The sequence below is a fragment of the Corvus hawaiiensis genome, chromosome 4, assembly GCF_020740725.1.
Source record: "Corvus hawaiiensis isolate bCorHaw1 chromosome 4, bCorHaw1.pri.cur, whole genome shotgun sequence".
In the NCBI taxonomy this organism is placed as follows: Eukaryota; Metazoa; Chordata; class Aves; order Passeriformes; family Corvidae; genus Corvus; species Corvus hawaiiensis.
In genome coordinates, this window is record NC_063216.1 from 16,088,483 (window position 1) to 16,110,375 (window position 21,893).

Here is a 21,893-nt window from a genome sequence, read left to right on the forward strand (position 1 = left end):
ATGTCTCACGCACAGGAGCGAGGGAGGTCGGATTCTCCCCCTTCCCAGCCTGCCAAGCAGCCAAAAATTGGAGCCCCACGGGAGGGCTGGGTGAGACACCACGCTGCTAACAGAGGCTTCAAGGCAGCCCATCTGCTGCCACTGTCACGCTGCTGCTGTGACACAGCGGAGCTGCCAGGGAGGACACCTCACTCCTGGGCTCTTTGTGGAGTCCTTGGGAATCAGAGGCATGGTCCATTCAGAGGGGCTGGAGTAGACTGTGGGAATGGGAAACTTGATGGATTTGGGGGCAGGGAGAATGTGAAGCCGCTTGGATTTTCTGGGAAAGTGTGCATGAAATCAATGGGCTGTTGTGGTGGGGGGGGGGGGGGGGAAGGAGGAAGAATTTGTAATTCATGTATTTGTTCTCTGATAGGGAAATATAATACTGGTGGATTTGCTTTGGAGAGGAAAAAAAATACTATTTGAGAAGAAGGTTACTTGCATGACCAGAGAATGATTGAGGGACCCCTGTTTTAAAAGAGCTGGATGCCTAAGCCTGAATTAATAAACTAGGAACTGCTGTTGAAACAATGCAAGGAATTTCTGCAGGAAAGACAGAAGGGACTCTGGAAAAGCAAGAAGGTAGGAAAAATTATCAATTTAGTGATCAAGTTCAAAACAGATCAGAGATCCTTCTGCTAATTTATTTCTTCTCTCTCTCTTTTTAAAAATCCTTTTCCTCAGGAATAAATGTTTAAGTGGAAATACATTTCATTATGACTCTGCCAGTTTCTTGGTTTGGAAGGATGGAGGTGAGGACTAGGTTTTGTTTATTTTGAAAAATAAAATACATTGGATCTGAAAATTGCCAAACAAGTTATTGCTTCACTTTCCAGATGCATGAACACAGAAAACATCCAGGCTGAGTTCTCATAAGTTTTCAGTGTTTTCCACTGTTTGCTTTTGATGCCTGAGAGTTCTCAGCAGCTCTAAATGAAGAGGGGAAAAATGACATAAATGTTTGAGTTATTTAAAATCTAAGACCTAAAATCAATCTTTGGCCAGCTCAAATTCTACTCTATCCATTCTTCTGCAGTATCGTCACTGATATCTAAATGATAGTGATGTCTTTGCTGATATAAGCCATGATATAATAAATGATATAATGTCTTTGCTGTTTCTGCAGAGTGAATTAGGAGGGGATTTCACTGATGCCAGCTGCAATTAAGCATGAAATTCTGGTTTTCCTTTTACCCCTTTTCTCAGTGTTCGTAAAAGTTTTACCCAAACTCTTTCTGGCCAATGGAAAACTTTTCCTTGGTTTCGTCTCACACCCAGACCCTCAAAAAGTTGGGGTTTTTTTATAGCAAGACTTTCTTTTTGTTCCCATTTATTCCAAAGCCTGAACAAAGCAGTTTTATTTTGTAGGAAGACGTGTGATAGTGCTTGGAGAGCAGAGCTCCTTGGCTTGATTTTCTGTGGGGATAAGATTGATGTTAACAAACTGTTTGATGTCTGCTGTTGTCCTTTCTCTTCATAATCTCAAAACCCTTTTCCAATTTCAGGTACATCTGGCAGATGACTTCAGTTTTCAGAGGCACTAAACTGCAAATTTCAATAAATTAGTAGCTGGGACAGAAGAAGATCCAAACTAGTTTTTCCTGAGGGAAAAGTTGGAGCAGAAAGTCAAATACATGATCAGAAACCAGAGTAGCAAGGCAGTGGAAGTGCTCTAGTCTTGAAGCAAGTCTTGGCCAGAATTTGGTATTCAGAGGAGAGCTCAGCCACAAAACCTGGAGCACCAGGGTGTCAGGCTTCAGGTGTTGCACTGATCATGGAATGATTCACACTCCTAGGGAGGAGGAAGACTTGTGAATGAAGTATTTCTTTGTAGATACAGACTTTTTCTCATTTCCTTATTTGAAGAGAATGACAAATTTTAGTCTGAAAACATTAAAAGAATGTGAAGAAAATGCTTTTATTTTCCTGAATTTTCTAGACAACACTGGAACACATCCCTTCACTTTCTTTTCTGAAGTCCTTCTATTCATTCATTTGCCTAATGATCCCATACTTTTTTCTTTTTATTTATGAATGATAAGTAAGAACTCTTTGATATTTTTTTTTATTACATCAAAATACAAACGTTGGCAGAATTAAGTAATTTGTGCCAGAGATCACCTTATTGTCATCACTTATAACAAAAGATTAGGGACTGTAAATGGTAACTGCGGAGTGGTGAAAACAAATTTAGTTTCCTATGCAAAGACTTTTTTTCCTGTCTTTCCATCACTGTAAATGTATGTACAATTCCTCTTTTGGACAGGAGCCTCTCATCTTTTGACCTTAGAAAAGGTTGGGTTTTCTTTTTATTGTCAAAGAGTCGAGGGGACAAATGCAAGGTGTGGAACAACTGAGTAGGCAGCAAATCTCCAAAAGGGAATTTGTGAGTCAGCAGATCCATCCTGATGAAAAAAGGAATCCTGTAAAGATGAGGGGTGCTATAGAAGGTACGGGAGGTAATACCTCTTTCCCATGTGGATAAAGCCCCATCTGGGATCCTGTGTCTGGGTAAGTGCAGGTAACAGCTGGAGAAATGACCCTTGCCAACTGGCAAAAATACAGAGATGAACACCAAGAATTATTAGAGGTCCAGAAAACACAACTTGTGAGACAGGAGCAAAGGAGCTGGGTTTGTTTAGTCTAGGGAAGGGAGGAATGTGCAGAGACATGATAATAGCCACCAGGAACAGGACAAGACAAGATGTGTTTGAATTGCCTCAACAGAGAGAGGGTGGGAATTAGGGGAAAAAAAGCAGCTTTTTAATGGCAAGATATTGAAGGGCTGGATTAGTTTCCTTCAGGAATTTGTGGAGGCTTTCACTGGAGGTTTAAAGAGCAATTTAGACAAACATTTGCCAGGTGAGTTATAAGACCGAAGTTTGCTTATATGTAACCCTGCCCAGGGTAGAAAAATGGGCTGGGTGACTTCTTAAAGTCTATGGCAGCCTACATTTCAGTGGATTTTTTACCATTGCTTAAAATCATGATTTTGAATATTTTAAAGGATTTTTAAAGTGAATGGGGCCTAATCCTCTGTTCCTCACACACAGCTTTCCTCCTTATATGTGCATCAATGCATTCCTTACCTTGGCTGATTATCATCCTGACTGTTCATTATTGTGAGAATTTTATAGGCAGAAACAAGTGACTATAAAGACTATATCAGATCTAAGGTTTTCCCTTCATAGCATTTATAAAATGTGAAAGACATATTTTTAAATACTTATTCATTATTCTATTAACACCTGGTTTAATAAGCTTTAAAGAAGCTTTAGAAGTCTGACATATTTTTATTCAAGATAGATTCTTCCAGGGTATATATTTGGTTATATTTTCAAATGTGAAAATAATGCAGTATTCTGTTACTGGTTTTTACATTTCTTTCTTTTTTCTTTTTTTCTGTGTATAACAGATACAGATAAAAAGTAGCTAATTAGACTTTGGCTGAAATATCCCTTCCCTTTTATCAGTTTTAAATTTACTGACTTTGAATTCAACTACTTTCCCTCTGCTTCTGAACTTTAGGTCAAAATAAACAAAAGTTTGCATTATGCCAGTCCTTTCTGGTGCATCCCTTCTCATTCACCCCTCTCAGATCCATGGACCTGCTATTCCCAGTCTGGCTTGCAGGTGTCCTTTTGTCTCTCTGAGGGTCAAAACTGGCTGTTGGCTGGGTGTCTTTCAAGCCAGAGCATGTGCCACACAGTGAGAGGAGGAGAGACAGCTGAGAGCGGCACCTTTGGAGCACCAGCAGAATGGCAGATGGATTTAGCTTCAGTTTTTGGACAACTTGAGTCATCTAAGCACACAAGAGTTAGATGGAAGACAGGTTGCATGGTATATTCTGGTATCTTAAATGTGACAGCAGCCACCAACAGAGGTGGGAAAGCTTTGCAAAATCCTCTCAGGAGGATGATGCAGAACAATCTGCTTCAAAAACTATGTTCCACCTTCCTTGTTAACAATCAGAAATTGAAATGAAACTTGAAGAATACAACTTAGGAGTAGGAGTAAGTTAAACTCTGAGGATAAACAGAAGCAAGTGCTATATAGGGAAATACAATGCAATACAAAATAGTTTGGGAAAGAGAAACAAACTACCGAAAAGCCCCTCAGAAGACTGGGTCTATCAAAGCATAAAACATAAAGTTAATATAGGTTTTAAAAGGTCTTATATTATTCCATTTGAATTGAGATGGTTCAATGTTTTGGAGGAGACTGTGGGCGACAAGATTGTAATGAGCTATAAAACCTGTGTCTGTATCAGGTCAGTGTGCTCCAGTACCTAATAGAACAAAAAATCCTCAGTTTTCCAGATGTACATTCTAAAGGTTTTCTTCCCTGCAAAAACATCTTTGTCCGTTCACAAACAGAATTATTATTTAGTGAAAAATGCCAGGAATGGTTGTTCCCATCCTTTATCTGCCTTTGAGAAGTTTATCCAGGTGCAAAAAGATTTTTTAAAATTTTTTGGTCTAACTTGGTGCATTTTTTGGTCTATTTTGGTGCATTGAATAAAGTTTTTCTTATTTTTCATGCAGAAATACAGGGATCATGGATTCCGTGGTTCTGGTGTGAGGAACCGCTACTTGTTGTTGTCATGGAGGTTTTTCAGTGGGTGTGGAAAGTGTTACTACAACAAAGAGTGTTTGTTTTGATGGTCATTGGTTCTGACAGTATAAAAATAATTTAGACTCTATTAATGAGGACAACAGGTTGATTTTGTGCAGTCCCTAGCTGGATAAAAACGTTGTGTGCTGGGTGAGTAACTGGCTCACAGGCTGGGCACAAAGGGTGACAGTGACTGTGGCGACGTCAGAATGGGGACCTGTCACTGGTGGGGTCCTGCAGGGCTCCATCCTCGGCCCTGTGCTCTTCAACAACCTCATTAATGACCCAGATGCAGGACTGGAAGGGATACTAAGTTAGTCTGCAGATAACCCTAGACTGGCAGGAGCTGCTGACTCCCTGTAAGGCAGAAAGGCCCTGCAGAGAGCCCTGGACAAACGATGGGGTCACCAATTGTGTGAAGTTTAACAAAGACAAGGGCTGGGTTCTGCACCGGGGATGGGGCACCCCTGGATGTACAGACAGACTGGGGAATGAGGGGCTGCAGAGCAGTGCTGTGGAAAGGGTCCTGAGGGTCCTGGTCAGTGGCCAGTTGGACATGAGTCACCAGTGGCCTGGAGCCAGGAGGGACATCCCTGTCCTGGGGGCACCAGGCCCAGCATCGCTGGCCAGGCCAGGGAGGGAATGTCCTGCTCTGCTCTGAGCTGGGGCAGCCTCACCTTGAATATTGTGTGTGGTTTTGGGTGCCACAGTACAAGAAAGATCTAAAGCCGTTAGAGAGTGTCCAAAGAAGGGATGTGAAGATGGTGAAGGGCCTGGAGGGGAGGCCATGTGGGGAGCAGCTGAGGACACTGGGTCTGTTCAGCTGGAGGAGACTGAGGCCAGAGCTCACTGTGTTCTTCAACATCCTCATGAAGGAAGCTGAGGGGCAGCTTTGAGCTCTGATCTCTGTGTGACCAGGGACAGGACCCAAGGGAACAGCTGGAGCTGTGTCAGGGAGGGTGAGGCTGGGTATCAGGGAAAGGTTCTTCCCCCAGAGGGTGCTGGGGCACTGAACAGGCTCCCCAGGGAATGGGCACGGCCCCAAGGCTGCCAGAGCTCCAGGAGTGTTTGGACAACGCTCTCAGGGATGCACAGGGTGGGATTGTTGGGGTGTCTGCCAGGAGCTGTATTTCAATGATCTTTGTGGGTCGCTTCCAACTCAGTACAGTCTGTGATTCTACCATTTTGTAACCCAGAGGCCACAGCAATCATCCAGGTGGCCAAAGGAGACAGAGCAGGGAACAGAACCTTGGTGTCCTTCAATGTCACAGCTGTGCTGTCTGTCCCTCAGATATGTAAATTTTAGGGCTGGGATTTCTCATTTCTCCAAAGACAGAGAGATTTTGTTCCAGTGCAATTTTTATTCCAGTGTGCTTTTTGGGCTTTTTTTTTTTTTTTTTTTTTTTTTTTTTTTGGTAAACCAACAGGACAAAACAAATGTTGAAGCCCCTAAGATGTTAATAAAAATGGAAATTCTTGTCTTCCAGTCAGCTCTAGCTGCTGCCTGTTACCAGTTTTGGGGGAGATGCTCACAGCTTCAGGAAATTAACAGCAGGGAATAACTTCACATTGGAAAGATATTCATCATACGGCATCTGTGCATGAGCGGATGTAATTTGAAGACTTCTGTGATGTACAGCTCATCAAAAGCCATTTTCCACACTGGAAATGATGACAACCCAAAGTATGGGCTTGTGCTAGCCAGTCTTGATGTTGTCATGTTGTCTTGGGGGTTTGGTCAACTTTAAAAAGAAATTTCATTGCCACTGCTTGAAGAAAAAAGAAAAAAAAAGAAAATAAACTACCATATTGTTACCAATCTTCAACTGGCTATCAGTTTGCTACATGGAACTGCAAAGTGACATCTAAGTTGTGATTTATTTTTAAAAATTAAGGGCAGGCCCATTATGCCAGCCCTAAAAGACTCTGGGTGTTTGCAATGGCCAATTACTGTGGAAACTGCTGAAACAAATAAATGTTTGGATAAGGATCTGGAACAAACGCCTTCATTTTTTAAAGAATTCTTGCAAAATATCACTAGACCAAGAAATCCCAACCACTCATCTGCTTGTTGCTACATCTATATCCTTCTCTGGAATTCTTCGCTGCAGATCTACAAAGGAATAAATGAAAAACTGCTGTTCTCCCACTTAACCTATAGCAAGCAGCCTTTAAAAACAACTCATCTGTTACATTCCAGCCATATTTAGCTGTTTTTATCAGAGCTGTGCGGTAGGAAATGATTTGTGGGGGTTTTGAAAGACTGAAATATGAGGATATTCAAGTCCTGCTTTGAATCCAATATAATCCCGCACATGAACTTGTCCCATTGAAATCAGGTTCATAAAAGCATACCTGTACACACCCTTCCTCAAGTCAATTCTAAATGCCTCTGGTACTGCAGTCCTGCTTGATGGGGCAGATCTTGCTTCTCCAGGGAAAAACAGAGCATGGCAAGAACCCAGTGTCTTGCCATTCTGTGCTATTCCCTTTCCAAACAGTGGGAACGGAACAAAATGTAAGAAAACTAGAAAAGAAAATGCATAGGTGGCACATAAATAAAACCAGTGCATTTTATTACTTAAAAATTCATGCAGACATACACACAGACATAATTTTACACAAAATGAAAGGGAGACTGAAGTATTAGACTGAAGTATTTGCTTTTTCAGAAGTTTTGAAAGCAATATTTGCTTTATGTAGATTCAAATAAAGAAAGATAAATCCTATTTTTTTATTAACACAACATCAAAGTCCACATACAACATGTTCTATGTGTGAGTTACTAATTCTCTTTTCATCCTTAAATGTATTTATTAGCTCTGTCTAGGTTTACATTAATATTGTGACACACACACACAAATGTATTTTATCCCATTTACAGATGCAGCTTTTGTGGTTTTATTGCTGCAATAACAGGCTTCCCAAGCAATGGGGTTCCAAATCAATGTGCTATTTATTGTGTTATCTATGTTCATGTTTCTCATTTCTGTTTATCATGCTATCTATGTTCATGTTTCTCATTTCCAGTTGCAAAAAAAAAAGCTTCTTGGTTCTGTGAATATAACATGCATGCTCACCCAGCAAAGCACTGAAATCAGATTTATCATCCTCATTTTAATGTCCCCACTGCCTCTGATTAGGGCTGACTAGGGAGCATCATACTGGTAATTAACATGTTTCTGTTTTTTAAAGATATACTTCTCGTAAGAAGCATAAAAAACTATATTTTTTTTATGTGAAAGTATTTTAACACTTGAAATATGAAAGTTTATGAATGTATGTCATTTTATTAAAAGTCTAAACCAAAACTCATCAATGTCCCTATCTTGGATATATAAAGTATAGAAATGCATATAAACCATCACAAATTAAAAATTAACATCTAACAAGGCAAATCATGTTAATTTTCAGTTATGATAGCAAAAAATCTTCCCTCTTGTTTATTTGTTTTACTGATTTATGCAGTAGCTTTTTTTGCTAGAGGCTCATGATGTGAGAGAACAGCACAGTCCTGCAGTCCTTCCCACAGAAATGGTGCCAAAGGACATTCCAGAACTGGGGACAGTAAAAAAGATTGAAATTAAATTTAAAAGTATTAGCAAAAATATTAGCATGACAAAATTCAAACAAATAAGTATGCTATATTTAGGCAGAGTGGACAAAACACTGGAGAGAACAGAGAGAGACGTGAGAGAGAACTCATTTAGGTACTCTGAGCAGGAGACTCTTTATGATTAAGCCTTCTGGAACCAAGCTAAATTAAATATAATTTATAAATACAATTTATAAACAGAATTAATAAATATAATGCATAAATATACTTCACAAATATAAATTAAATACACCTCTTCAGCCATTTTAAATCCAGGTGTCTTTAGGCACCACAAGGATATAGATGTGCTTCAGCCTATGTCACACAGTAGGTGAGCAGTAACACCAGGAACAAACCCCACATTTACTGCTAGACCACACAGAATTAAGCCCAGGATGGATGGCTGAAATATCAGGCACCAAAGAGTGAAATAAGAAGATCAAATGTACTTTTCCAAATGCTTTGCAAAATAAAATAGTGGGTTTTTTTCCCAGCACTCCAATCCCGTAAGCACCCTTTTGTTTTCAGTGCTTGGTGATATTGGGTTTCAGTTTGTGGTTTTGCTATTGTTCTTCCAAATGAAGTAAAGAAACATACACTAAATAAAATGAGGGGTGCAGTTGACCTCCAACATTTCATGAAAGGGCTTGTTATGTTTACCGCATTTAAATGAAAATCTACTTTGGCTGGAGCAGCAAAATAAAAGAGCAGAAGGAACAAGGTAGTTGGATGATCGAGAGTTTTCCTAACAGCAAACACTTTTCAAGGTGGGCCGAGATTATGGGACCAAATATTGAAACTTGGCAGAGATCTAAATTCACTGGAAACTCTGTGTTTGCCTCTGAGGCAAATGTCCTGGGCTGATTTTACTCTTCTCCTTCCCTATTTTCTCTTGACTTCTGGGACAACACATGCACCTATTTACTACCAGCCAACCAACCTACACGGTTAACTATTCTACTTTCAAACACTCAGATGGAACAACTCATGTATATACCAGCTCTTGACACTGATCGTGCCGTAATCAAACCTCTCCTGATGGGAGAGAGTTTTTAAAGTCCTTGCTAGGAGTTCCAGAGACAAATGGGACTTTCAGCCTTTGCTGCTTCTTGATAGTTGTTTATTAAGTCTTATCAGAGAAAAAGAGTCACTAGTGTGATCCAGACATAGCACAAAGAAGGGAATGCAGGAGAAAGCTGAATTATCAAGATTACACGGCCTTTTTAAAAGCAATTCAACCAATGGTTACTAAAAACGTACATTATTTTCACTTTCCTACCAATTATTCAGTAATACAGCCAGGAACTGCAGAATTCTTTGTCCAGTCATCCCAAACTACTTTTACTGCAGAATATGGAGTAGTAGAAGAAGAAGAAGCTGGTTTGGAGAACAACAATCCTCCATTTTGATGTTTTTTGCTTTTATCTATTCACTACATTAACAAACACAAAACCTCTAAATTTTTCACCCTGTGACAATCTTACATAGTAGTCTATCACCTAATTTACACTAGTGTAGTTTCTAGTTCTTCTCTAATAGTAGGCAGTTTTTTCCAAGGTTGGAGGTCAAAACCAGTGTTGTTCAGGGGGGTAAAAACCTTCAAAATGGGCAGAGAAATATTCTCTGTGCTTTGGGTTCCCACAGCTCTGAAGATAGAAGCCCAAGCTAAAAAATAATGGGAATTGAAAAATGGAACACTGGAATGTGTAGGCTTTGCTTCCATTTCTACATCTCTTTCGTGGCTCTTGACTTAATCTAGCTAAAAAAAAAAATCTCTCTTTCATAAAGGCATTTGCAATGATTTTGAAAACTGACGTGGCTCCCCACCTGCCTGACATATCCGTAATATTTCCCAGGTTTGCACTTTGGAAACCTTTGAAATGAAGCAAAAATCTCTGCAAGTGTTTATGTGCAAGAACATAATTGCCTTTATATATGCATTTAAAATCTAAATGTGCAATGTATGTGTGACAAGACCTCCTGGACCATAGAGGAAATTCTGCTCAGGATTTTCATCATTTAGACTTTCTTCTCTAACACTCCCATTGCTGCTTTTATTTCACACTTGCTGTTCCACATCCCAGGCTTTCCTTGCCCATGGCAAGAAAGGGTTTAGGCACCACCTATTGAATTTCAGATTGATTCACACTATCACTTTCAGCAGAATTACACTTGGAATGTTTCTGACCCATTAGTTTTAAGTAGTACTTTTGTGGGAACTGTGCAGCTGGGGGAGTATGTCTGTGTCCGGCTATGATTTCCACTTGGGATAGGGAAGATCATTTTAGATGTTGCTATTACTGTGAATTAAATTATTTATTGAGCAGGTCCCAAAGTCTTGTGTCCATCTTTGCCCCCTTCTCCAGAGAAGGAACTGGGGAATACAAACTATTGCAGCACGTGGAGAAAAATGACATTGCAATAGACGTTAAAAATGCCATTTATCCTTCAGCTGCAAGTATTCAACTGTTAGGAAATGCTGGAGAGTGAACAGGAAAGGAACTTTGTCTTTTTTCTTGAAGATACTGAGCAAAATCCACAGGTGATAGAGTTACTAGAATTATGAATGAGAGCAGAAATGCTCTTGAAGTTTTGCTCTATTTTCCTGCATCCTATTCCTAACCCTCATCAGGATTCTAGGAATGCTATGGTACATGTGTGTGAAGGTAAGTGGATATCATCCTCTGTTTGCCTCACCCCTGGAAGTGTTCCAGGCCAGGTTGGACAGGGCTTAGAGCAACCTGGGATAGTGGAAGGTATCCATGCACATGGGAGGGGGTTGGATCCAGATTATCTTTAGGGCCTCTTCCGATTCAGGCCATTCTATGATTCTGTGCATAACTCAGTAAATCTTTATCTTTATTATTTCAGCTGGCACTCAATCCTTAAACACATTAACTAGAAAAAAACCCAGTCCATTTCTCTGGTTCTCTCCTGTTTCAGGGAATTATCTGAGTAACCAATCCAGCAAGCCTAGGTCAGTGAGTTTTCCTGAAGGGAAACAGGGCATGGATGGCCCAAACACAGAAGTGGTATCAGAGACAGGAACTGTATTGATAAATTGGATATGACGAGATTGAGTGACTGGCACTTGGCAAGCTTTGCCTTTTTCAGATAGATCCTGGAGATCATCTTCTGACCGCCCCACAAAGAAGGGAACAAAACTGGGTGGTGGCAGTCCCGTATTGCAGGGCCACCTCCCTGCTCACAGGGATTTAGGGATTTATCAGTAAACCACCCATCACAACTTCACAGTCCCACAGAATGGGTGCTACAACTTCTACCCACAGCTTTGCACCTTTCTGCCAGATCCTTTTTGTCTTCATGCACACACACAACAGGGAAGAGAAGCTGTGGCAGAATCTTTATCCTACACATGCTTTTCCTCAGATCCTACCTCAGTGCCAGTGGTAGAAGAACTGGTAAAGTTTGCCAAGTTTCTTTGTAACTCCCAGATACCAAATCAACTGAAGCTGCTGATGAGTGACTTGCAAAATCCTAATCTGGCCTCTGACAGGAACACCCTGTGTGGCTTTCAGCAAGTCTCAACACCTTTCCGCTTCTGCCTTCCCATGGCTAAAATGTTTATTTGTCTGTCACACCAGGTTTTTTGGGAGAATTCATAATTCAGCACATCACAGAAATAGTGCTTTTCCTGCAGTGAGTTAAATAAATCAGGCCATCAAGAGTGAGATAAGGTCTGCCCTGAGAAGGCACTTGATGTCTAGGGTCATTTTAGAGTTTATAACGCATCAAAGTCTACATAAATAAATCAATTCAATGCAGACAAGAGGAAAAATTGTTCCAAAAAAGCACAGTTCAAGAAGCTATTGCTGAGCACAGGTTAATCACTTAAAAACAGCAGCTCCTCTTCGAAAAAGTAAGGTAATAATTGGGTATATCTTCTGTTCTGTAAAACCTATCTCACAGCTGTCACAAGTGAGAGGCTTTTAGTTAAGTGAATGAAAGAACAACCATCACTACCCCTCCCAGAGCACTCTTCTCCCTTAAAACCAGCACAACCCCCAAAATGTGCCACCTGTTCCTTAATTCCTGCAATAACAGAATTTGTGAGATGAAACTGGCCAGGCTTAGCATGAGAATAGGGTGCATATTTATGCACAAGAAATGTTACATTATGACACCTGTCCCACAGGTCGTCTGGTCTAGGAATGAGCACCCTGGTCTAGTGCAAGGTGTCCCTGCAGAGAGGCTGGAAAGAGATGATCCCTATGGTCCCTTCCAACTCAGTCCATTCTATGATTCTATGATACTATGAATACACAGGCTCATAGTTTGTATTTATACAGCCAGACATTGAGATCTTTTTGTCTCTGTGCTGTCATTACAGCTTCAGGAGCAACTGCATAATATGAAGAATATTCAGAACAAAACTGACAGCAGGCTTGGAGGACTCCTTTAAGGATTACAGAGAGTTGAAAGTGTGATATTAACGTGACAAGGGCAGCCACAAAGAAAGGGAATTATTCCTTGTTTCCCAGAATAGCCTAGAAACACATTTCTCCTCTGAGATGGAATAGGCAAAGCTCTGCATTAGTAAAATGGCTACTATAAACGCAGTGAGAGAGTAAAGGGATTGATTCCTTTACTCTGCAGCAATTCAAAACCAGATATATGAAAATATTAGCATGATTAAATGACAAGATATCGAGTAATGCTGCAACATGGCAGCATTCAGATTGTTTTGCTGAAGAGGGGTTTGGGGCTTTTAGGACAACCTCTGGCAGCTTTTTCCAGCTGTGATGCCCCAATGTCCAGTCCTTCAGACAGACATGGATCAATTTTATGTCCACATTTCTGTAGGAACAATTCAGTACCCTCACAGCTGACAGATGACAGGATAGATATGCCCAGAGTAGAAAATGGATCTCCATTTTCTGCAGCTCTTTGCAAGTGGTAATTAAATCGTGCAGCACAGAATTAAAATTCATAGAATCACAGAAACTGGGGATAGGAGAGAGCTGCTAAGGTCATTTTTGTCCCTGCCCTTCCTTCTGCCAATGCTTTGTCCAGCACTTTGTAGCCAATTTGAAATGCTCTCTACTTACCCAGAGCTTTTAAGAGACCCTCGTTTGATTTATGCACAGCAGAAAATGATACCTTTTCTCCAGAGACGGACAATTTGCCTCATTCAAAGAGTTGTGTAATCAATTTCATTTACCAATTACAGCCCTTCATTAACACGCGGCCGCTGGGGCACTGGGGAAAGCAGGAAGTTAATGAGATTGAGGATGGGATCAGGGGGGTCTCCTGAATGCCTTGTTTTGCCCTGACAGCCCAGTAAATCTTGAATCAGCCAAGTGCTTCTGAAGGAAGAAACAGCTTTGGAGATTCATCTCAGTTGTGTGTTCATTCAGCTGTGGATTAGATGGGTTTGCTGCTTTAGAGGGACACCTGGGTTTGGCAGGGCAGAGAGGAATGGCGATCCAAACTTCCTCAAAGCTGCTGGGTGTTCCCTTGGAAGTGCAGAGAACCTCACAGTGGGGACTGAGGTGGGTTTTCAGTCCTCAGTTTCAGGTGGGGTAAATGCTATCTGAGAAAGGCACTTTCCTTTCACATGGCATGGACATGAATTTTGGATCTCCCTGGAAACTTGTAGCCTAAGCCTGCAAAGCCTAAAGTGACTTTGCTCTTGCATGAGCTCCTCCCACACCCCTGAGGCTTGAGTCTTAAAAATGTGTCTGAGGCCCCCATCACCCCTTCCAGGGTTTTTCAAAATGCTTCTCCCCAGGGGCTGGAGAGTGTCTTGTCCAAAAGACTAAATGTTTATCAACCTTTTTTTCAAATTGATATAAATCTTCTGTTCAAGACACAGGCCATAAATATAAAACCAGGCTTTCCCTGGGGATAAACTGCAATAGTCTACAGCTGAATGTCTTTTGAAATAACTGGCACTGCCTGCAGTCAGAAATAGAACACTGAACTGGGAGGGATACAAGTATGATCTGATACAGACTTCCTAGGCCCAGATCCCAGATCCCCCTCATATGTTTTGTCTGGAATTTTCACTCACCGGTTGCTTGACAAGGGTCCTGCTTTCCAAGTGGTTGTCCCAAGCCTGATCCTTATCTGGCCTAAACTGATGTTCCTGGTGACAATCAGCAAGGGTTCATCTCTTCCTCCTGCTGAGTGCCCTGCAGAAATCCCTAAACCCCCTGTGACTGGTGGGAATCCAGAGCTGGAATGAGTTGGCTGTGCTGCAAAACCCCCCTGGCAAGATGAGTGCCACAGGTACAGCCCAGTTTGACCCTGCCATGGGGACATGGCTCTCAGGATGGAGTGAACCTCCCCTCCCAGCACTGTTGCTGACAGGGACACCAGGCAGGGTGCCTGGAGCCAGCTCTGGCGCCCCTGAGCATCTCCAATGCCCCAGCAAGACTTCCTAAGTGGCCCACATGCTGTTGCCTTCCGCAGGATAAACATTTTACATCATCCCTCAGGTGCTTAAAAATCATCTTCTTCAGGTGATTGGGTCCAAATGGCACAAATGTGGATCCATTCTGCTTCTGCTTCTTCTTCAGAATACACATTCTCAGTGTGAGAACTTACATTGCTCCAAAAAAAGAAAAAAAAAAGAGAAAAGGAACAGCTACATAAATAGACGTTTCAGGGATGGCCTAGCTCTAAATGTGGTTGCAGTATATAGAAAAGCCAAGCATAAAGATTCTGAAGATGGTGATGCAACAAGAAACCTGAACTTACCTTCCACTTCCTTTCCTGTCCCATGCCAGCAGCAGCACAGGGAATGAAAAAAAGTAATTTGATGAAGCAAAATATCTCAGTTCAACGCAGCATTTTTTCACACATTATGCATGACCTTTGTTACCTTAGCAGAATTTCTATTTTGAATTTACTTCCTCTTGATTATCGTTGTTCAGGACTATTTTGAATTGTGAGAGAATAAAACTTTTACCGTTGTAAAGCCTTAATGTGGCACTAACTAAAATAATACATGTAAACTCCTAAAGGAAGTTTTCAGTGAAAACAGGAAATTACTGACCAAGAAGTGCTTATGAAAGTGTTTGCCCTTTTCTTTTTGGCTCTTAGAAAGCACACAGGGCTCTTCTAGGGCAGAAATAAATCCATTTCCTACAGGAGCACCTCAAACTCCACCAGAACCATGCACATTCTTTTGAATTGCAGCTGACACTCAATTTTTACTTCTGCCATTCTTCTGATCTTGATACAAAGCCCACATTCACTCCTGGGCCTTAGGGCTGCTTTGGCTCTAGAGAAGGTGTAAGTAAAAACCTCTGTGCAGGGGTCTGAGGGCCTTGAGAGCAGTGGCAGATGGGAATATCTTGCATTACGTGTAATTCACACCTTAATGGGTTTGATCCGAGTGCTTCCTAGATTTTTTCATAAATACTGCTAAACCAGTGCTGTTTTTAAGGTAATTTAAGTGTCCTTCATGCCTGGCTTATAGCTTTTAAATGGCTTTTTAACTTTACTCAGTGTGAAAATAAAATAATGTCCTATGGGTGATTGTAAGAATCCTTGCCTGTAATTACTACGAGAACTGTTCTATCTGTGGCACATGCCACTGCAGGAGGTGTGAGGGTGATTGAGATCCTCTCCGGGGAAGTTTGAGATAAGGGTTAAATGCTGTAGGACAAGACCACCTGCTTGGTCTTTATTTTGGTGTCTAAGAATGTCACTGTCACTCTCTGCTTCTGATGTGAGAAAGGGGAGGACAGTTTGGGAAAACTCCAGTTCTGTATTGTTCTTGGACTTTCTAACAATTTCAATAAAATTCCTCTTTCCAGTTTGAAGGGGGCTTATTTGTCATGCACAAATATTTACTTTAGTGCCTAAAGTCTTGCCAGACTCAGCTTAAGTGCTGACTTGGATATTTTAAAAGATTTTGGTGGGTACAGTTTCTTATTTCTTTCAAAGGAATGCTTTCACATTTATTGCATGGCTTGGAGAATGCCATCCAAATTTTAAAATCAGGTGCACCAGGGCAGGTACCTCAGTCCCTGACGAGAAGAGTCTCATGCAGACAGGGAGTGAGTACAAGTGCAGCTCTGAGGGAGGAGGGTGGTGACTGTAGCACCACCCAAATTGTTGCTGCCAGGACGGTGACTCAGATGAGTGACTGAGTCACAGTGTCTCCCTCCCCTTCCTCTGGCCAGGGAAGGTCCTGATGTTCTGCTGGTGCCTTGGAGATGTAAATTATAATATTCCCACCATGCTGCAGAAGCCAAAGGAACAAAAGTTTCCTCCTCCTCCTCACTGTCCTTGTGGACTTGCTCTGGGCAGTCTGATCAGGGGGAAGAAAGGGGCAGCCTGCCTAACAGCCAAGTGAGCACTGCAATCAGAGACTAGTCAGTGCAGATTGCCTTTGGGACCAGGGGAGGAGGCCAGGTTCCTCCAGAACATGATTCAAGGCAGGAGGCTCTGGTGGAAGACATGAGTTTGTGTGGGAGTGGGGATGCCCTACCCTGGACAGAGATTCCATTAAAGCGGACAGTCACGCCACATTCTGGCTGGTACTGGTTGAATCTTGTGAGTATTGATTGAAATCTCAGGATTAGTAGAGGCAAGCAGCAACTCCTACATTTTCAGACAAGATCTAATTGCTTAGAAGAACATCCTGATTAGAGTCAGCAAATCAATATACAGCAATGTAGCTTAAATCGATAAGATAAGGCCCTGCCTGCTGAAAGATCTGCTGTCAGTGCATTGGGAAATTCCCCCACTTAATGAGGTTTGGAAAATAGTGCCAGGCATTTTATCCATGTTGAAAGTGCCTTGGATGGCATGCAGTCTTTCCTTCTGGTCTTTCTCTAGCTTCCACCTCTCTTCCCTCTCCTATGACTTCGTCTTTTAAGTCTTCAGTCATCTCTCTATTGAATGAAGGCTTGTGCCTGTGTTCTTGATTGCTCTCTCTGCACAACCAAACTGCCCAGGTTTTAATTAGAATGTAAAGGTTGCTTTGCTTTGTTCTGCTTTGGTTTTGTTTTGTTTTTTTCTTAAAAAAACCCAAAACAATTCTTTTTTCTTTGAATTGCTTTCCTTGAGTTCCAGAAAATCTCTTTGATGCTCACATATTGTACCATTTTTTCCTTGTTTTATACAGCTGGGATTCTGGCTTCATCTTGAGTCTTCCTCCACTTTCTGGGATGCTCTCTTTGAATTGTAGCATTGTGGTGTGAGATCCTGCCAGTTCACCAGCCTGGCAGTGTCATATATAAGTCTGGGAATCAACACAATGAAAAATTCAAACGGTTATTGTTCAGCACTACTTAGAATAGCAAAACTCCATTTACAGATGTCCCAAAATCAATGGGAGATGGATTTCTTCTGTTGTCTGACAGATTAATAATCTTATCCAATTCATTTCCCGAGATATAAATTTTTAGTTCCTTGGCCAATAGCAGACTAAATTCCTTTCAGCGACTGAGTACAAAACCATCATGGTTTCCCCATCCCAAAGTTTTCCTGACACACAATAATAACAACTCCTGAAATGAAATATTCTGACAGTGGCTAATGACAGCCTTGCTGCATGAATAAATTACAGAACCTGAGTTTCCCTTGGCTTGCACCATTCTCACTCCTTCCTGACGGCAGTGCCTACAAATGGCTTGGTCTTCCTCAGGAAATAGGAAAGGATGATTCATAATTATAAATAATTATAATTATGTGTATATACACATTTATATGAATTCTAAGATTATATGTTTGTTGCAAGTCACTCCTAATTTTCTCTGAGGAATTTTGTAGAGGCTCACAGACACAGTGAAGACTTGGGAAAAAAAATACAAGAGCCAAGGACAAGGATAAAACAGACCTGATTTACTACTCATAGCAAAAGTGAAGAAAAATAAATAGGAGAAAGGGACACCTAACATGCTATCTGCAGATGTCATATTCCTTCAGACTCACGGGTAATCTTCACACTTATTCACAACCACAAAGTGGGGATGTTTCACAGTCTGTCGTTAGGAAGAGGTTACCTTTACCAAGCTTTCTAACGTGTTATATCCATAGAACTGATTGTTATGATTTATTTACTCACTCACCAGCTGCTAAATACTTTCAGAAGTTACTTTCTTGTGTGTTATCTGAGCCCTCGTTTTTATGAGAAAAAAGGCTGGCCTCAAGTCAGACTTCTCTTACAAGGGCCAGGGTTTTACAACTCAGCTTGGTCATCCAGTGAAAAAGATGACTCATCTTCTAAATCAGAAAAAGAAATAGCTCTTGGATCTGATTTGGATAGTCCTGATCCATTTACCCCACTAACATTTTTCCAGTTCCTGTCTCAAAGTACCTGGGGTCATTTGCACGTATACCAAAGAAAGTTTTGAAAGGTGACAGAACAGAGAGTGGGAAGAGTTGAAATCCCTGTAGTGACAAGGCATAGCTGTAGCATTACAAAACAAAACATTTTTGCTGCTTTTTATTTTAGTTCAGTATTTTAGTGCTTCAGATCTTCCCCCCAGATGTGAAAGCCCAAGTGGAATTTCATTGTTTGCCCTCCAGCATTTCACTCAGATCCTGCAGCAGAGCCTGGGGTGGCCTTTCACTTATCAGTAAGTTTAGAGATGCTGATGAAGGCACTCTCACAGGGAGTTTGAAACCCCTCAGGCAAGGGTTGCTGTGTGCCCAGAGGCACCAGGCACCTCTGTAACTGCATCTTCAGCCTCCAGCAATCCTTTCACAGGGCTGAGTAGCTCCTGGAATCTTCAAGAATTCTGGGATACATTGGGAAGACCATTGCCAGCAGGTCAGGGAAGGGATCCTGCCCCTCTGCCCAGCCCTGGGAGGCACAGCTGCAGTGCTGTGTCCAGTCCTGGGCTCCTCGGGACAGGAGGGACAGGGAGCTCCTGGAGCGGGGCCAGCAGAGGCTGAGGAGATGATTTAGGGCCTGGAGCATCCCTGACAGGGAAAGGCTGAGGGAGCTGGGGCTGTCCAGCCTGGAGAGGAGCCCCAGCTGAGAGGGGCCCTCAGCCCTGGGTGTCCCTGTGTGCAGGGAGGGCTCCGAGCAGGGCCCAGGCTCTGCTCCGGGGGGCCCAGCCATGGCACCAGAGGAACGGGCAGGGACTGATGGAATATATACTCTGGTTTAGAGAACTAAAATGTTTGACTCCATTACTGTTGCTCTTTCATGATGAATTAGATTGATTTTCCTCACTATAACAGTTCAAAGATGACCTCTGCTTTAAGAAGATGCCTGTGATACAGCAGTTCTGTCATACCAAAAAGTGCTATTTTCTGAACAGAAAAAGATATATTGTCTCTCACTGCATTGATAGTTGTCCAAACTGTGCAATTTCTCAGCAAAAAAGGGAGTTCATGTCACAGTGACTGCAAAACTGTTGCACTGTTATTAACTGCTACTTCCTCAGAACTGTCTCAAATTCATCCAGTGAGAAGTAAATAGACATTTCTCATGATGACTCCCTTTTTTTTCTTTTAAATAAGCCTTGAATGTCTCAGATATTTCACGACATTCACATGCCATGTGGATCTGCTTTTCAGGAACTACAAGGGTTTCACCCAGCTTGGCATGAGGACCCAGAGGAAGGGAGCATGGAGAATCTTAGAAGAAAATATTCATTGCAACAAATCATGATTTCAGATTCCCATTCCTTTAAATATTTTCAGATTGCTACTGCTGCTCTTGCAGATTACTAAAAATTGAGTGTTATTATTACTTCTTCTGCTGAATATGATAGAAGAAACATTAATGTCTCAGAGTTTGCAGGAAACAGCATTAGTAGTGTTAGAATGTCTAGAAAGTCTGTGAAACTTAAACAGTTAAACTCTAGAAGTATTTTCAGTGTTTATTTTCTAACAACAAAACAAAATGTTTGCCAGCCAGCAGTTGTGAAAGTAAATATCTCAAAATTGCTGTCTTACAAGTTTGCCTTTGCTACCTGACTTGTTTGCCTTTTGCTCTCAACTTTCTTTAACATTCTACACTTCCAAAGTCTTGCTTTTTCCAGACTGCTTGAATTTGTGCTCCATGTTTAAATAATTCCGTCGGACTGGAGAGGATCTATGCCTGGACACAGCAACAGACTGAAACACAGTGAAATCTTGAATACAGTCATACAAGCACGAGCCTCGGGTTTTCCTTTTAGTCTCGTCGCATACAAGCAGTGAATGAGCAAAAGAGATTTTCTGAGGGAAAAAACCCCAGTAATCACTGACCTTTTAAATGAAGAAGGGAGGGTGCCAAGAGGATGGATGCCAAGATGGTGGTACTGAGCAATGGCACCAGAGGAACAGGCAGGAACTGATGCCCAGGAAGTTTCCCCTGGACAGGAGGCAGAACTTCTTCCCTGGGCAGTGACTGAGCCCTGAACAGAGACCAGAGAGGGTGTGGAGTCTCCTCACTGGGGATATTCCAGAACCATCTGGACATAATCCTGTGCTGTGTGCTCTGGGATGGCCCTGCTGGAGCAGGGAGTGGGACCAGCTGCCCCTCTGTGGTCCCTTCCAGCCTGACCCATCCTGGGATTCTGGGAATATCCACCAAGCAGAAGGAGGTACTCACAGTATTCTACCCATCCTGCAGGTTGCTGTGCTTACAGATGATCCTTTTTTTTATTAAATAAATCATCAGTTACTATCCTTCCAGGAAAGTGACCTCATTTCTCCTGTACCGCCATGATGGGCCTAATGGAGTGATTTGGACAGATGATGGATAGGGGTGAATTCTGAAGCCACTTGAACCTGAAGACAGCAAGGATTAAAAGCAGAACTGAACATACTATAACAGAATCATCTTCTGGCCTCTTAGAAAACAGAAGATGTCACCTCATTCACTCTTGTGTGATTTAGCAAAGGTGGATGGAGAAAGCAAAACCCTCCTTCAGTGCCAAGAGTTAGGTAAAGATTGGGGTTTAAAAATTAGTCCAGTTGATAGGTGACTGAGCTGAAAGGTCAGCTGCTAAGTTGAGTGTTTCCAGAGCTAAACCTGGGGAGCTTAGAGCTAATTGAAGATCTGTATAACAAACACTGCCTGCAAGCTCTGTGTAGGGTCTCCAAGCCAGGGCAGCTGTACTTTGGTGATTGGTTTGAAAAGAGGAGGAGAGGAGGAGAAATGAAGGAGTTAGGACAGGTATTGCAGCTGCTCCTTATGAACCTCATCAAATAGCAAATAGGAAATCAACAAACGAGTACATTCCAGCAGAAATTCAAAGTGGAAGTGATTATAGGAAGGCTAGACTGACAGGTTCTGGCAAGCTGGGAGGGCACTGCTAGAAAAGCACTAGTGGCTACAAAGCTCAAAGCTCAGGGACTTACCTCTTTCCTGCTTCCCTCCCCGCTTCCATTTCCTCTCCTCAGGAGCAGTTCTTTTATTTCATCCATGAGAAATATGTTTGCTGGGATGCATTCACCTCCACAGGTGGAAGAGAACAGGAACAGGCAGTATTACGTAGTAGAAGAGAAGATGAGAAATTAAATAATCTGGTGAAAAATTGGGGTGTCCAGTGGGGAAAACGAGCATGCAAGTGAAAGAAAACAAATACAGCTGAGCAGTAACTGCAGGTCAGATTCATCCTGGAGGAGATGCCAAGGTGTGCAATGAGGAATCAAAGTTTCACAGGGGTGTGTTTCACTCTGTGGATTACTGGGAAGAGAGTGACTTCTACTGAGGCTCGTG

The 21,893-nt window shown here is 41.9% G+C and overlaps 2 long non-coding RNA genes across 5 annotated transcripts; one reads left to right on the forward strand and one right to left on the reverse strand.

The window, feature by feature from the left end:
* The first annotated feature begins 15 nt into the window (after positions 1 to 15).
* Positions 16 to 9,324, forward strand: LOC125325027. Of its 3 annotated transcripts, none has more exons than XR_007203180.1 (5): positions 16 to 90; positions 416 to 624; positions 727 to 794; positions 1,548 to 2,904; positions 6,144 to 9,324. It is a non-coding gene; the product is annotated as an uncharacterized LOC125325027 (long non-coding RNA). The 3 variants fall into 3 exon arrangements; XR_007203178.1 differs by having other exon boundaries at positions 1,548 to 2,553; XR_007203179.1 differs by lacking the exon at positions 6,144 to 9,324 and having other exon boundaries at positions 1,548 to 3,596.
* On the reverse strand, positions 6,020 to 21,871 carry LOC125325028. 2 transcript variants are annotated; one of them, XR_007203181.1, is made up of 3 exons: positions 21,533 to 21,871; positions 7,012 to 7,183; positions 6,020 to 6,425 (listed from the first exon to the last, which is right to left on the reverse strand). It is a non-coding gene; the product is annotated as an uncharacterized LOC125325028 (long non-coding RNA). The 2 variants fall into 2 exon arrangements; XR_007203182.1 differs by lacking the exon at positions 21,533 to 21,871 and adding an exon at positions 20,435 to 20,577.
* Positions 21,872 to 21,893: the final 22 nt, after the last annotated feature.